The sequence below is a fragment of the Oncorhynchus gorbuscha genome, linkage group LG08 (genome assembly GCF_021184085.1).
Source record: "Oncorhynchus gorbuscha isolate QuinsamMale2020 ecotype Even-year linkage group LG08, OgorEven_v1.0, whole genome shotgun sequence".
NCBI classification, from domain to species: Eukaryota; Metazoa; Chordata; class Actinopteri; order Salmoniformes; family Salmonidae; genus Oncorhynchus; species Oncorhynchus gorbuscha.
The window spans coordinates 48,162,756-48,180,613 of record NC_060180.1 but is presented as its reverse complement, the minus strand read 5'-3'; the positions used below and the strand labels follow the sequence as shown (position 1 = coordinate 48,180,613).

The window sequence follows — 17,858 nt, the reverse complement described above, 5'->3', positions numbered from 1 at the left end:
TGACGTAACTCGCTCGAGACCTTGAAGTAGTTGTTCCCCTTGCTCTGCAAGGGCCGCGGCTTTATGGAGCGATGGTTAACGATGCTTCGAGGGTGGCTGTTGTCAATGTGTCCCTGGTTCAAGCCCAGGTAGTCATAAGGTGAATGCACCAATTTGTAAGTCGCTCTGGATAAGAGCGTCTGCTAAATGACTTAAATGTAAATGTAGGTAGGGGTGTGGAGAGGAATTTCCCTCACGCTTCATAAAACGTGGCACCACTTCTCCTCGCAGACCCTCACAAATTTTACACAGGGACACTCGAAGTCAGTCTTAAATTAATAATTTTGTTTATTATCAGCAAGCTGGAGAGGTTCCAACCAACTGAGTGCAGCCAGTATACATGTCGATCAGGAGCTGCAATGGGGCAGTCCCGTAAATTATTTTATATACTGACACACAAAGTAATAATTTCATGATGTTGCTTATTCATAATTATTATAAGCGGAGACCTTAACTGAGAGATCGTTCTCAAATCAAGGGTTTGGGAGTACTGCCAAATTGCAGATACTACAGTGAGGATTTTACCCGGGTGTTAATTTGCATGAACACAGAAATTGGTTATTAAAAAAGCACAGACATAAAAATGTCCATCACAGTGCTTAATTCCGTCGATATATATCCAAAATGTCAGTTTATTTGGCGCGTTTGATCCAGAAAAACACTGGTTCCAACTTGCTCAACTTGACTACAAAATACCTCAAAAGTTACCTGTAAACTTTGTCAAAACATTTCAAACTACTTTTGTAATACACCATTATGTATTTTTTTACTTAGCTTTCTGGTCATCCGCCTCCATCTAACAGTACTCTTCAAGTGACCCATGTTCAAGAATTCCGTACTTCTTCATTACACAAAGGAAAAACCTCAACCAATTTCTAACGACTGTTGACATCCAGTGGAAGCGATAGGAACTGCAAGAAGGTTCCTTAGAATTCTGGATTCCCAATGAAAACCCATTGAAAAGAAAATGACATAAAAAAAATCTGAATGGTTTGTCCTCGGGGTTTCGTCTGCTAAATAAGTTCTGTTATACTCACATACATGATTCGAATAGTTTTAGAAACTTCAGGGTGTTTTCTATCCAAATCTACTAATAATTTACATATCTTATCCTCTGGGGATGAGTAGCAGGCAGTTGAATACTTCCCCCTGTCACCAAGAAGTTAAGGTTGTTGTCCTGTTGGAAGGTGAACCTCCGCCACAGTCTAAAGCCCTGAGCGCTCTGGAGCAGGTTTTCATCAAGGATCTCTGTACTCTGTGCTCTGTTCTTCTTTCCCTCAATACTGACTAGTCTCCCAGTCCCTGATGCTGAAAAACATGCCCACAGCATGATGCTGCCAACACCATGCTTCACCGCAGGGATGGTATTGGCCAGGTTTCTTCCAGATGTGCCGCTTGGCATTCAGGCCAAAGAGTTCAATCTTGGTTTCATCAGACCAGAGAATCTTGTTTCTCATGATCAGAGTCCTATCGGTGCCTTTTGTCAAACTCCAAGCGGGTTGTCGTACCTTTTACTGAGGAGTGGCTTCCGTCTGGCCACTCTACCATTAAGGCCTGATTGGTGGAGTGCTGCAGAGACGGTTCTCCTTCTGGAAGGTTCTACCATCTCGACAGAGGAACTCTGGAGCTCTATCCGAGTGACCATCGGGTTCTTGGTCACCTCCCTTACCAAGGCCATTCTCCCCCGATGGGCCAGTTTGGCCGGGCGGCCAGCCCTAGGAGGAGTCTTGATGGTTCCAAACTTCTTCCATTTTAAGAATGATGGAGGCCACTGTGTTCTTGGGACCTTCAATCATTTTTTCATACTCTTCCCCAGATTTGTGCCTTTGCACAATCCTGTCTCGGAGCTCCACGGACAATTCCTTCGATCTCGTGGCTTGGTTTCTGCTCTGACATGCACTGTCAACTGTGGGACCTTAAATACACAGGTGGGTGCCTTTCCGAATCATGTCCAATCAATTGAATTTACACAAGTGAGCTCCATCCAATGCTGGATCGAATCCCGAGCTGACATGGTAAAAATATGTTGTTCTGCCCCTGAGCAAGGCAGTTAATCCACTGTTACCCGGGCGCTGAAGACGTGGATGTCGATTAAGGCAGCAGCCCGCACCTCTCTGATTGAGGGGTTGGGTTAAATGCGGAAGACATATTTCAGTTGAATACATTGTTGGACAACTGACAATATATCCCCTTTTCCCTTTCCAATCAACTTGTAGAAACATCTCAAGGATGATCAATGGGAACAGGATGCTCCTGAGCTCAATTTTGAATACTTATGTAAATAAGGTATTCCTGTTTTTAATTTTTTATGAATTAGAAAAAAATTCAAAGCCTGTTTTCACATGCTGTCGTACATGTCGATCCAGAGCATCCCAAATATGCTCAATGGGTGACATGTCTGGTAAGTATGCAGGCCATGGAAGAACTGGGACATTTTAAGCTTCCAGGAATTGTTTACAGATCCTTGCGACATGGGTCCATGCATTATCATGCTGATGGCGGTGGATGAATGGCACAACAATTGTCCTCGATCTCGTCACGGTATCTCTATGCATTTGTCAAATTTCTATTTGACAAAATGCTATTGTGTTCGTTGTCAGTAGCTTTTGCTTGCCCATACCATAATTCCACCGCTTGCCCATACCATAACCCCACCATCACTACAACGTTGCTGATGTCACAACGTCGAAATCAGCAAACTGCTTACCCACCCAACGCCATACACGTGGTCTGCGATTGTGAGGCCTGTTGGACATACTGCAAAGTTCTCTAAAACAGCGTTGGACGTGGCTTATTATGGAGAAATGGTCTCTGGTGGACATTCCTGCTGTCAGCATGCCAATTGCACACTCCCTCAAAACTTGAGACATTTGTGGCATTGTATTGTGTGACAAAACTGCACATTTGAGTGGCTTTTTATTGTACCCAGCACAAGGTGCGCCTGTGTAATGATTGTGCTGTTTAATCAGCTACTTGATATGCCACACCTGTCAGGTGGATGGATTATCTTGGCAAAGGAGAACAGGGATGTAAACAAATGTGTGCACAGAATTTGAGAGAAATACGCTTTTTGTGCATATGGAAAATGTATGGGATCTTTTATTTACGTTCATGAAACATGGCACCATGTTATTCAAGTCTTGCTCTTCACGCGGGCAGTTGCCTGGCCTACTCCCAACCAAAAGCCTGTGACTTGTCTGATTATCAATCAATGTGATTTTTTTTCACTGAATCGGTCTATATATTTGGATCATTTATCTCTGTCAGGACAAGTGGAAGTGGTATCTCATTTATTTGTTTGATCATCTATCTGATCAGAAACTTTTAGCATGCAATAATGTAGCCTAAGTAAAGTGTATTATTAATATATTTATTGACTCATGTAGTAGCCTTATATAGCCACATGTAGAGCCTAGGCTAGTTTCTTATCGTCCCAATCCAACAAACTCAAAATCATGACTCCTGTCTCATATGAAAATTCCTTACTTTATTATGTAATCCATATGTTGCGTTATCAATACATGTCTTGCCTTTACATGTCAAAATACCGCTATAACATGTCCCACGCTTCTCTGCGCTGTCTCGTAATTGCTGCCCATATGAGAGCTTCGGTATAGAATGTGTGATCAACGAACGTTATGAGAGTAGAATGGTCCCCGTTAAGATACCTTGATATTGAAACAATTTCCTCTCTCCACTTCGCTTTTATTCATGTTCTGATCTGCTTTCTTTATCATCATCAACTCGATTTTGCCAAATAGGACATTCTGTCATTCGTTAGAAGTTATCTCGCAACCTTAGCAACTTTGGTCATTTTAACTTTTGTTTGACTGCCGTTACAAAGTTTGTATGATTTAACAACTCTATAGTATACTCTGGGTGCATCCTGAGAGTGCTCTGTGTCTAGATAGCCTCGACCTACTGCTGAAATTCACGGAATTAATTGAGGAACATTATAATGGTCTGAATTTATGAGCGGCCTGCTTCGAAATGTACAACGTCATTGGCGATCAAAGTTACACTATGATTACTAAATATCAGGTTCACTTGATGTGAAATCTTTGTGGCGCAGCGACATGAATCCTTAGTATTGACCACATCTTTACTAATGCTGCAGAAATGTGCTCTAAATCAGTATCCACACCCATCAGATATAGTGATCATAATATAATAGTCATATCTGGGAAAACTAAAGTTCCAGACGGAACCAAAAATAGTGTGCAAGTCGTGGCCAAAAGTTTTGAGAATGACACAAATATTAATTTTCACAAAGTTTGCTGCTTCAGTGTCTAGATATTTTTGCCAGATGTTACTATTGAATACTCAAGTATAATTACAAGTATTTATTGACAATTACATGAAGTTGATGCAAAGAGTCAATATTTGGAGTGTTGACCCTTCTTTTTCAAGACCTCTGCAATCTGCCCTGGCATGCTGTCAATTAACTTCTGGGCCACATCCTGACTGATGGCAGCCCATTCTTGCATAATCAATGCTTGGAATTTGTGGGGTTTTGTTTGAGGATTGACCACAAGTTCTCAATGGGATTAATGTTTGGTGAATTGGTGAATTTTCTTCCCATGGACCCAAAATATCAATGTTTTGTTCCCCGAGCCACTTAGTTATGACTTTTGCCTTATTGCAAGGTGATCCATCATGCTGGAAAAGGCATTGTTCATCACCAAACTGTTTCTGGATGGTTGGGAGAAGTTGCTCTCGGAGGATGTGTTGGTACAATTCTTTATTCATGGCTGTGATCTTAGGCATAATTGTCAATGAGCCCACTCCCTTGGCTGAGAAGCAACCCCACACATGAATGGTCTCAGGATGCTTTACTGTTGGCATGACACAGGACTGATGGTAGTGCTCACCTTGTCTTCTCTGGACAAGCTTTTTCCTGGATGCCCCAAACAATTGGAAAGGGGATTCATCAGAGAAAATGACTTTATCCCAGTCCTCAGCAGTCCAATCCCTGTACCTTTTGCAGAATATCAGTCTGGCCCTTCTTGACACCAGGCCATCCTCCAAAAGTTTTTGCCTCACTGTGCGTGCAGATGCACTCCCACCTGCCTGCTGCCATTCCTGAGTAAGCTCTGTACTGGTGGTGCCCCGATCCCGCAGCTGAATCAACTTTAGGAGATGGTCCTGGCGCTTGCTGGACTTTCTTGGGCGCCCTGAAGCCTTCTTCACAACAATTGAACAACTCTCCTTGAAGTTCTTGGTGATCCGATAAATGGTTGATTTAGGTGCAATCTTACTGGCAGCAATATCCTTGCCTGTGAAGCCCTTTTTGTGCAAAGCAATGATGACGGCACGTGTTTCCTTGCAGGTAACTGTGGTTGACAGAGGAAGAACAATGATTCCAAACACTACCCTCCTTTTGAAGCATCCAGTCTGTTATTTGAACTCAATCAGCATTACAGTGATATCCAGCCTTGTCCTCGTCAACACTCACACCTGTGTTAACGAGAGAATCACTGACATGATGTCAGCTGGTCCTTTTGTGGCAGGGCTAAAATGTAGTGGATTTTTTGGGGGGAGATTCAGTTCATTTGCATCGCAAAGAGGGACTTTGCAATTAATTGCAATTCTTCTGATCACTCTTCATAACATTCTGGAGTATATGCAAATTGCCAACATACAAACTGAGGCAGTAGATTTTGTGAAAATTAATATTTGCATCATTCTCAAAACTTTTGGCCACGACTGTATATGCAATCAAACAAGGTTTTGAAATTATTCCTATTTTGAAAATGTTAAAAATATTTGTTGGTCTGATGTGTGTAATGAGGAACATCCCAATGTTGCACTTGAATAATTTAATGAATTGCTTATTTCAGTTACTAATAAGCGTGCACCCATTATTAAATGACTGTAAAACCCGTTAAATCCCTGTGGATTGATGAGGAATTTAAAAATGTTATGATTGAATTGAAATTATTTGTATAACAGACAGAACTTAATTATTAATTAAAACACTCGATGGTTAAAAACAATGACAAATATAATGATTGAAATGCAAGAAATTATGAACAACCATAAATACATAGTTATATTGAAATCATGGAAAGTGGCACTATTAATTGCACTTTTCCCTAACCTTAAAAATCAACCATATTCATTGCACATTTCGATGATTGAGAGGGATGAGGCAAAAGGATCTGGTTGCACAGCTGATTGGCTACCTTACTGTAAATTGAGAAATCATGTGACTAAACTTAACAAAAATTATAAACTGTACTATGGGAAGAAAAAAATATATAAAAAAATATGTATATATATATATACACTGCTCAACAAAAATAAAGGGAACACTAAAATAACACATCATAGATCTGAATGAATGAAATATTCTTATTAAATACTTTTTTCTTTACATAGTTGAATGTGCTGACAACAAAATCACACAAATATTATCAATGGAAATCATATTTATCAACCCATGGATGTCTGGATTTGGAGTCACACTCAAAATTAAAGTGGAAAACTACACTACAGGCTGATCCAACTTTGATGTAATGTCCTTAAAACAAGTCAAAATGAGGCTCAGTAGTGTGTGTGGCCTCCACGTGCCTGTATGACCTCCCTACAACGCCTGGGCATGCTCCTGATGAGGTGGCGGATGGTCTCCTGAGGGATCTCCTCCCAGACCTGGACTAAAGCATCCGCCAACTCCTGGACAGTCTGTGGTGCAACATGGCGTTGGTGGATGGAGCGAGACATGATGTCCCAGATGTGCTCAATTGGATTCAGGTCTGGGGAACGGGAAGGCCAGTCCATAGCATCAATGCCTTCCTCTTGCAGGAACTGCTGACACACTCCAGCCACATGAGGTCTAGCATTGTCTTGCATTAGGAGGAACCCAGGGCCAACCGCACCAGCATATGGTCTCACAAGGGGTCTGAGGATCTCATCTCTGTACCTAATGGCAGTCAGGCTACCTCTGGCGAGCACATGGAGGGCTGTGCGGCCCCCCAAAGAAATGCCACCCCACACCACCGCCAAACCAGTCATGCTGGAGGATGTTGCAGGCAGCAGAACGTTCTCCACGGCGTCTCCAGACTGTCACGTCTGTCACATGTGCTCATTGTGAACCTGCTTTCATCTGTGAAGAGCACAGGGCGCCAGTGGCGAATTTTCCAATCTTGGTGTTCTCTGGCAAATGCCAAACGTCCTGCACGGTGTTGGGCTGTAAGCACAACCCCCACCTGTGGACGTCGGGCACTCATACCACCCTCATGGAGTCTGTTTCTGACCGTTTGAGCAGACACATTCACATTTGTGGCCTGCTGGAGGTCATTTTGCAGGGCTCTGGCAGTGCTCATCCTGCTCTTCCTTGCACAAAGGCGGAGGTAGCGGTCCTGCTGCTGGGTTGTTGCCCTCCTACAGCCTCTTCCACGTCTCCTGATGTACTGGCCTGTCTCCTGGTGGCGCCTCCATGCTCTGGACACTACGCTGACAGACACATCAAAACTTCTTGCCACAGCTCGCATTGATGTGCCATCCTGGATGAGCTACACTACTTGAGCCACTTGTGTGGGTTGTAGACTCCGTCTCATGCTACCACTAGAGTAAAAGCACCGCCAGCATTCAAAAGTGACCAACACATCAGCCAGGAAGCATAGGAACTGAGAAGTGGTCTGTGGTTATCACCTGCAGAACCACTCCTTTATTGGGGGTATTCATATTATATATATATATATTATATATATATTATTTATATATATATATATATATATTATTTATATATATATATATATATAAATAATATATATATATATATAAAAATATATGTATAAAGAATGATAATAAAAATAATTTGCGACCTTAAATTAAGTTTTGTGCAAAAAGGCAAACTCTGCTCCATTCATTGAATCAGATGGCTCATTCATCACAAAACCCACTGATATTGCCTACTACTTTAATGATTTTTCTATTGGCAAGATAAGCAAATGTAGGCATGACAACAAGTTCTGAACCTACACTTCCATACATAACTGACCAAATTATGCAAGGCAAACATTTTAATTTTGAATTCTGTAAATTGAGTGTGGAAAATGTGAAATATTTGTTTTCTATCAACAATGACATGCTGCCTGGGTCTGACGACTTGGATGGAGAATTACTAAGGATAATAGCGGACTATATTGCCACTCCTATTTGCCCTCTCTTTTATCTAAGCCTACAGGAAAGTGGAGGCCTGGAGGAAAGCAAAAGTCTTTCCGCTAATAGCAAATCACCCTTTACTGGCTAAAACAGCCAACCAATCAGCCTGTTACTAACCCAATGTAAACTTTTGACCTGATACAATGCTATTTCACAAACAAATTAACAACATAATTTGCACACTTATATGGAGGGCTTTCAACATGTGTATTGTACCTTACACAAATGACACAAATGACTGATTTTTGGATGAGAGAAATTGATAATAAGAAAATTGTGGGAGCTGTTTTGTTAGACTTGTTAGGAATACATGTGTGTTATGGCTTCATATCCCCTGCTATATTGTGGATCGAGTTACCTTTCTAACAGGACACAGATGGTGTTATTTAATGTAAACCTCCAACATAATCTAGGTAGAATCAGGCATTCTCCAGGGCAGCTGTTAAGGCCCCTTCATTTTTTCAGTCTTTACTACTGACCTGGCACTGAGTAATGCCTGTGTGTCTATATATGGAGAGGACTCACCACAATACATGTCAGCAAACACAGCAAGTGAAAGAGCTGCAGTCAGTTTCAGAATGGGTGGCAAGAAATAAGCTGGTCTTAAATATTAAGCAAACATTGTATTTGGGACAAATCATCCACTAAACCCTAATCCTCAACTAAATATCGTAATGAATAATGTGGAAATTGAGCAAGTTGAGTTGACTAAACTGCTTGGAGTAACCTTGGATTGTAAAACTGTCATGGTCAAAAGGTATTAACATGTTGAAATCTCTGAGCTGTCTAAGCAACTAGCACACAGCTCAGACACCCATACACACCCCACAAGACATGCCACCAGAGATCTCTTAACAGTCCCCAAGTCCAGAACATACTACGTGAAACACACAGTACTACATAGAGCCATGACTACATGGAACTGTGTTCCACATCATGTAGCTCAGTCAATCAGTAAAATCTGATGTGATAAAACTACACCTTATGGAAAAGTGTGGACTATGACGAGAAACACCCACACACACAGCATTCGCAAAAATATGCGAACAGACACACTACTCACACACGCATTTTAATATTGTTAATTTGCTGTGTTGATTTTATTGATTTTGGATTGTATATATGTTATGGTTGAGTAGTGTGTAATATTGTGGTGTAATGTATTGTTTTATTATATGTCATTTTGCTGGACCCCAGGAAGAGTAGCTGCTGCCTTTGCAGCAGCTAATGGGGATCCAGAGTTTAAAGAAGACAAATACCATGGCACGTTGCATGATTTATGAATGGCAAATGGAATAGGAGATCAACTTTATTTCGTCAGTTCGACAGTTTTTAAATGTATTTTTATCAACTATAGTCAACACTTGCTGTTCATTTGTCAATCAACGTACAGTAAATATGCGTCATGACTCCGCGTGGCTGGCTTATGTGAAACACATGAATGTGTGAAAACAATTAAGCTGAGTTGTGGATTTTGATTCATTGTTACCACCTGCAAAGTCACGAACATCATGCTCTCTCACCTCCATGTAGGCCTAAAGAAATTTGACTGCAACCAGAGATCTGTATATAATGACGAGATGCTAATGTCTCTGCCCTAGCAATGGCAGTCGTTGTCCCAAAGACGGAAAGGAAGGCGACAAGCTCCGGTCCAAAATAAGCCCATAGAAATGCATTGGCCTTATTTTTGACCAATTTTGGGGAGAATGAATACTCTCTCTTCGCCTCTTCCTCTCTGCTGTGTTTCCGTGTCATTGCGCAATTTGTGTCTGACAGGCAGGTGCCTCCTATCAATAGATCCCTAGAAAATGCAGATAGTTCATTCTAGTAGGTTTGACAGAGTAGTGAATTGAAACTTTTAAATAATCAGTAGCCTACTTACTTTGAAGTGGAAAATGTAGCCGGCTGAAAATGAGTCGACCGACTGATTTAGCCGACAGCCGGCGCTAATGGAAAACACTAAGGCGTCTGCTAAATTACAAAATATAAATGTAAAAATGTAATGGTAGAGAACTTCAGAGAAAGATGTGAATCGCTTGCTATTTTCTTATGCTTACTGAAGCCCAAACTGTGTGTTGGCTATATAGGCTGATACTTCCCCCTTTTGATAATGTCACTTTCTAATGTTATTTTGGTTCTTGACCATATGCAATGTTTGTTCCATTGTTTATTTTTTCCTGCAGCAAGTTCTTCTGCCTCTCCATGGACATTTGCCTCGCCTTGGTGGCAACATGTGCCCCAGCTTAGTTCTTAGCTATTGTTAAAGTAACTGTCCAGTAAAAATCTGTAATATTCTGTTAACTCATACTCAAATAATGTTGTTGACTCATCCTATACTTGCCTTTGTAGCCAACGCATAAATATGAGAAGGGAAAAAAACTAACATCAACAGACCATTTAAAAAATGTTTGCTATTTCCTCATAGGATGATGTCATCCTCCCGAGGAAGGATGAGCTGGCCAATCAGCAGACTATTCTCACGAATATTTTTATTTACCGGTATACACCCACAGTGTTCTTTTGTTGTGGTATGCCCACACCATTCCAACACAGATAAACTGCTTTTTGAAGTACTTAATTACAATTTCTTGGAAGGAAAACTATTTTATGCATATTGTTATTAATTATAAGTCATATTTCATAGAAATCTCGAAACATTGGACAGTTAGCTGAACAGACCCCCTCCACAGAGGGCTGTCTCTTTACTCTCCAGCCATATGGCATTGCTTGACAAAGGAAATAAACATTTATAATTGAAGCCAGACCTGCTGTGCTGTCGTGATCCACCAGGCCAATTCTCTGGAACAAAAGACGACATGTTGTTGAGCTCCAGGGAGGGTCCTGCTGGGTCCTGGCTGCAGCAGTAGGTGAGGGAGGGGATGCCCAGTAATGCCCACTGGCCACAGGGTGGCACAACGCTGCCTAACCTATAGCTTCCAGGACTGCCAGCAATAAACTTTGATTGACGAGCAGACTACATAAAACCAATTTCCATTTAATTACCTTGTTCAGAGAGCGAATGGCTATTTGCTTGAGGGGAGAGCTTGTTTTTTTAAAGCAATTTTTTATGTTAGGCAGACTTGACAGTTGCCTGAACATGGACCCTGGACTGGAGCTCATGATAGAATGCATGGTCGTTGAGAGTACTAGTAGTACTTCCCTTTATTATCCCACAATGGGAAATTGGTTTGCGGCAGTTTTCAAGAGACAAACATGAAAATCATAACATAAAATATATATCACTAAAATACATCTATACTGAACAAAAATATAAAGGCAACATGTAAAGTGTTGGTTTCATAAGGTAAAATAAAATATCCCAGAAATTTGCCATAAGGACAAAAAGCTTTTCTCCCCCCAAAATTGTGCACAAATTTGTTAACATCCCTGTTAATGAGCATTTCTCTTTTGCCAAGATAATTCATCCAACTGTCAGGTGTGGCATATCAGAAGCTGATTTAAACAGCATCACCATTACACAGCTGCACCTTGTGCTGGGGACAATAAAAGGCCACTATAAAATGTGCAGTTTTGTCACACAACACAACACAGATGTCTCAAATGTTGAGGGTGCGTGCAATTGGCATGCTGACTGCAGGTATGTCAACCAGAGCTGTTACCAGTACGTCCAACCGGCCTCCCAACCGTAGACCACGTGTAACCACACCAGCCCAGGACTTCTACATCCGGCTTCTTCAACTGTGGAATTTTCTGAGACCAGCCATCCGGACAGCTGATGAAATTGTGGGTTTGTACAACCAAATAATTTCTGCACATATTGTCAGGAACTGTATCAGGGAAGCTTATCTGCATGCTCGTCGTCCTCACCAGAGTCGGGTTGTAACCAACTTCAGTGGGCAAATGCTCACTTTCAATAGCCACTGGCACGCTGGTGAATCCCGGTTTCAACTGTATCAGACAGATGAGTGGGGTTATAGCATACGGACAACGAACACAATTGCATTTTATCGATAGCAATTTGAATGCACAGATATACCGTGATACCTGTCATCCGCCGCTATCACCTCATGTTTCAGCATGCTAATGCACGGCCCCATGTTGCAACAATCTGTACACAATTTCTGGAAGCTTAAAATGTCCCAGTTTTTCCATGGCCTGCATACTCACGGGACATGTCACCCATTGAGCTTGTTTGGGATGCTCTGGATCAACATGTACGACAGCGTATTCTAGTTCCCACTAATATTCAGCAACTTCGCACAGCCATTGAAGAGGATTGGGACAATATTCCGCAGGCCACAATCTACAGTCTGATCAACTCCATGTCGAAGGCGATGTGTTGCGCTGCATGAGGCAAATGGTGGTCACACCAGATACTGACTGGTTTTCTGATCAACGCCCCTACTGTGTTCCCAGTCATGTAAAATCCGTAAATTAGGGCCTAATGAATTTATTTCAATTGAATGATTTCCTGATGTGAACTGTAACAGAATTTGTTCGGTGTGTGTATATACAAATTGCACTGGATTTACTGGAATAAAGTGCTGGGATGTGCAATCATGGCTTCTGCCATTTGAAGTATTATGTTTCTTTAGGAGCCATATTGTTGAATTGCTACCATGCTTTATTACCTTTTAATCAGCCATTAGTCATATAATTACCTCTGATGTTGAACCCAAGATATCATTGACAATTATTGCACTCAAATTGTAGGTGACTTTAAAATTACTTTTATTGAGGGATGGGATCCAAGGCAGGGTGCGGAGGGGGATCACTGTGAGCTGCACGTGGGGACTGGAGTGGTATTTTAGGGTGGTACTGGAGTGGTACAAGAGGGTAGAAGAAGGGGAGTCCCGGTCAGCTGACTAGGCTGTCACTAATTGACTGACCTGCAGTAGTAATTTGACACCTCTGCTCCTGTCCCCTTTGCTCCTGCCATGCTGCTACAGCTGGTAAGCAAACACCACCTCTCACAGGAAACACATGCACGCACTTTGAAGCACACTTTGTAACACAGTGTACAGCCTTCAGCCTGACTGCCTCACTAGTCAACAACCAGATTGAGCTGGCTCAGGTGGGGGTGTGTCCTGGATGTGGCCATGAGGTCTGGAATTTCAGAATGAACGCCTGCCTGCCTGCCTCTGCTTGAGTCTGTTAGTCAGTGTCCGTATTGCACACTTTGTTGAGGATAAGAATTTGCCATCTCATCTAGTCAATTTAAATGATAAATGATAATGTAGTAATGTGTACTTTGGCTGTAGTAATCCAACATTTGAAATATTTGATCTGTTTTAATTTTGTGTTCAATTTGTTTTTTTTTTAGTTAAAAAAAAATAGGTTAGTGCAATGTAGGCCTAGTCCATTATCCACTGGCCCAACGTCCCCATTTAAGTGATCAAAGAAAGTAGGATGAGTGACCTATGGACCTCTGTTTCCCTCTCCCCAATTTCTATCTCACTATTCTGGGTAGCCACTTTTCTCTAGTCCTTTTTGTTGTTTGATTTTATAGCCTGTTCCTTTCACATACACAGGGGAGAGAGGAAACCAGGATTATATTTATGCTAGAAGATGTTTAGTTCCAGTAAATTCAGAATTGAATAAACAAGAAGATTAACTGTTTGCAGGGAGGGAGTGGGGAATAGAGAAGGTGGGGTAGGAGGAGAGGCAGAAAAGAAGACAAGATGAGGGGGAAAGGAGAGGGAGGGAGTGAGGAGGAGGAGAGCATGGGGAAGGAGAGGAGGAGGAGGCTGGCTATTTTCACAGAGCTTGGAACACAATGTGCTGCAGGGATCCTGTTACAAGCATGTTTATCACTCTGCGACGTGATTGGTGGATGGTGCAGAGGAAGGAATCCCTCCTCAATGCCCCCTGTCAATGAGGCCTCTCGGCTGTGTTAATGTGTGGGTCTCTTACTTACTGTGGGGCCAAGTGGTGTGTGTGTGTGTGTGTGTGTGTGTGTGTGTGTGTGTGTGTGTGTGTGTGTGTGTGTGTGTGTGTGTGTGTGTGTGTATTTGGACACGCTCAATGGATCGTAATTCCTGGAAGAACCCCTGAGTTGCTGAGAGTTCTTGTGATTGCTCACAATAACACATTCTGAAATCAGCCTGTGACTGAAACTGAGTGGTACTGGAAAAGGCTAAAAAGAGAGGCTGAATGGGGTATAGTTTTAGTTTAGGGGCTGGATAGATGGGTGGTTATGTCAAGATGGTAATACCACAAGACTCCCCCCTCTTACCTTTCTCCCAACTTTCTCTCTCTCTCTTCACCGATTAGCTTTCACTTTACGATTTCAGGTTTGAACAGGCTCTGCTGTTAAAAAAAGAAAAGAAAGAGAAACCTGTGTAGGCTAAGTTTTGTGCCGCAGTTGACTTTAAAACAGCGACTGTTTACATTAGACAAAATTAGCTATTCCAGTTAAGACTATTTTATGCATGCTCTGATTTTAGATCTCTGTGGTTGTTTTTCAACATTTGCAAAATAGAAGTTTAGTCAGAGAGTACTACAGGATATTTTTCAGTTCTGTCCAAAATGAAAAATCTCCCAAATGAATGTAGCTATTTATGTGTATTTGTTGGAAAATATGCACTAAAATAAACAAATGCACAAATGTCTTGACCGGAGCGCAGAGATACTAGCTGTAACTGGAGACAAGTTTACATATGTCAACACTATATTTAGTGTCACTGTAAACAATTTAATATTAGACTGCTTCTCTGTCCCTCTCTGTGTTGTTTTATTAATCATATTAGATTTAAAACAGATAGGATTACAGTCTTATAACTGAATGCAGCATAACTACGCATGGAGGATGATTACCTGATTACAGCCTGAAAGTATTCAGACCCCTTGACTTTTTCCACATTTTATTACTTTACAACCCTATTCTAAAATTTTAGATTATTTTTGTTTTAATCCATCTACACACAATTGAAAAAGAAAAAATAGTTTTTTAGACTTTTTTGCAAATGTATTAAAAATAAAAAAGCAGGTAACTAAGTTTTCAGACCCGTTGCTATGAGACTCGAAATTGAGTTCAGGTGCATCCTGTTTCCATTGATCATCGTTGAGATGTTTCTACAACTTCATTGGAGTCCACCTGTGGTAAATTCAAACTGAGCAATCGGGGGAGAAGGCCTTTGGTCAAGGAGGTGACCAAGAACCCGATGGCCACTGACAGAGCTCCAGAGATCCTCTCTGGAAATGGGAGAACCTTCTAGAAGGAAAACCATCTCTGCAGCACTCCACCAATCAGGCCTTTATGGTAGAGTGGTCAGACGGAAGCCACTCCTCAGTAAAAGGCACATGACGGCCTACTTGAAGTTTGCCAAAAAGTACCTGAAGGACTCTGGGACCATGAGAAACAAGATTCTCTGGTCTGATGAAACCAAGATTGAAGTATTTTGCCTGAATTCCAAGCGTCACGTCTGGAGGAAACCTGGCGCCATCCCTACTGTGAAGCATGGTGGTGGCAGCATCATGCTGTGGGGATGTTTTTCAGCGGCAGGGACTGGAAGACTGGTCAGGATCGAGGGAAAGATGAACGGAGCAAAGTACAGAGAGATCCTTGATGAAAACCTGCTCCAGAGTGCTCAAGACCTCCGACTGGGGTGAAGGTTCACCTTCCAACAGGACAACGACCCATAAGCACACAGCCAAGACAACGCAGGAGTTTCTCTGAATGTCCTTGAGTGGCCCAGCCAGAGCCTGGACTTGAATAGGATTGAAAATCTCAGGATTGATCTGAATAAAGCTGTGCAGAGATAAATGTTTTATAATTCATTTGAATTTTTTTTTGTGTGTGTAGATTGATGAGGGGGGAAAAACTATTTCATACATTTTAGAATAAAGCTGTAACCTAACAAAATGTGGAAAAAGTCTAGGGGTCTGAATCCTTTCTCAATATACTGATTGATAGATGCCCAGTGTCTTAAACGGTGTTTAGTTACGATCAGTATTCCAATTAGGATAACTTTAGATTGCTTCACCCAAGAGTAGTGTTTTGGCTTGATCTGATTGACAGCAGATGATAATATTTACCACGCAAAAGTTCAATTTCTCCCCTTAGGTCATCGCTAGATAAATTACCTGACAAATTGTTTTCCCTAAAATCTGTATGTTGTTAATGGAGATACACTGAGTATATCAAACCTTTGGAACAATTTCCTAATAATGAGTCGCACCCCCCCATTGCCATGAGAACAGCCTCAATTCGTCGGGAGGACCCGAGCCCTAGGACAATGCAAGGTGTCAAAAGCGTTCCACAGGGATGCTGGCTCATGTTGACTCCAATGCTTTACACAGTTGTCAAGTTGGCTGGATGTCCATTATTGGGTGGTTGACCATTCTTGATACACACGGGAAACTGTTGAGCGTGAGAAACCAGCACCGTTGCAGTTCTTGACACAAACCGGTGTGTCTGGCACCTACGACCATACCCCGTTCAAAGTCACTTTTGTCTTGCCAATTCACCCTCTGAATAGCACACACAATGCATGTCTCAATACTTTAAAATCCTTCTTTAACTTGTCTCCTCCCCTTCATCTACACTGATTTTGGAGTTGATTTAATTGTGACATAAATAAGGGATCATAGCAGTCACCGTAATTCACATAATCAGCCTTTCATGGAAAGACCAGGTGTTCTAAATGTTTTGTATGCTCTCTGTATATTGCCATGAAATGCATCATGATCCACATATTCAGACTTTTTCAGACATTCCTCATGGACCTCCCATGTATGCAGTTCCATAATTTAACTGATAACACCTTATAGTGTAGAAGAATGTTTCTTCTTTTGATTATTGGACTCAACCATTTACAGCACTGTGTAAGTAGGTTATGGATTGGTAATTGTTAACAATAAAACGCTGTACTGTTCCCTAGCAACTTGGTATGATGTAGATGAGAAATAAACACAGACCAATGTTTACCAACACAGTTTATATAGCCAAGCAGGTGGCTGGAATGGAAACCAACAGACTCAAAACGTTCCTAGTGTCTGGGAAATGCAAATGCATGGTTAGCCTTGAACTTTCGTCCATTACACACCTCTCCTTCCTACTCCTCCCACTGTTTTTCCTCCCCCTCCTGACGGAGGGTATAGAGCACTAAGAGTCCACTCCCCCCTCTGGTATCTTCTAACTGGGGGTTATGAACAGCACTGTTTACCCTCTAAGGACTGGTACAGTACAGCGGCTGTGTCTGGACTTGAAGGGCTGAACTGAAATCCTGTCTTTTTCTGCTATCTCCTTCTGCTAACTCATATTAACTCCTCCTGTTGACTCCCTCTGATATCCCACTTTTAGTCCTAATAACTCCTTCTGACTACTTCTGACTACTTCAAGGCACTACAGCCACCCTCTTCTACGCTGCTGCTACTCTCTGTTATCTATGTATAGTCACTTTAATAACTCTACCTACGTGTACATATTACCTCAATTACCTCAACACCAGTGCCCCCGCACATTGACTCTGTTCCGGTATCCCCCGTATATAGCCCCGCTATTGTCATTTACTGCTGCTCTTTAATTATTTGGTATTCTTATCTCATACCTTTTAAAAAATATATTTTTTAGGCATTTTCTTAAATCTGCGTCGTTGGCTAGGGGCTTGTAAGTAAGCGTTTCATTGTTAGGTCTACACCTGTTGTATTCATTTACATTTACATTTAATTTAAGTCATTTAGCAGACGTA

At 41.7% G+C, this 17,858-nt stretch overlaps 1 protein-coding gene across 1 annotated transcript in view; it reads left to right on the top strand.

The window, feature by feature from the left end:
• spidr (scaffold protein involved in DNA repair) overlaps positions 1-17,858 on the top strand; it is an 84,511-nt gene that overhangs the window by 47,964 nt on the left and 18,689 nt on the right. The window lies entirely within an intron of this gene.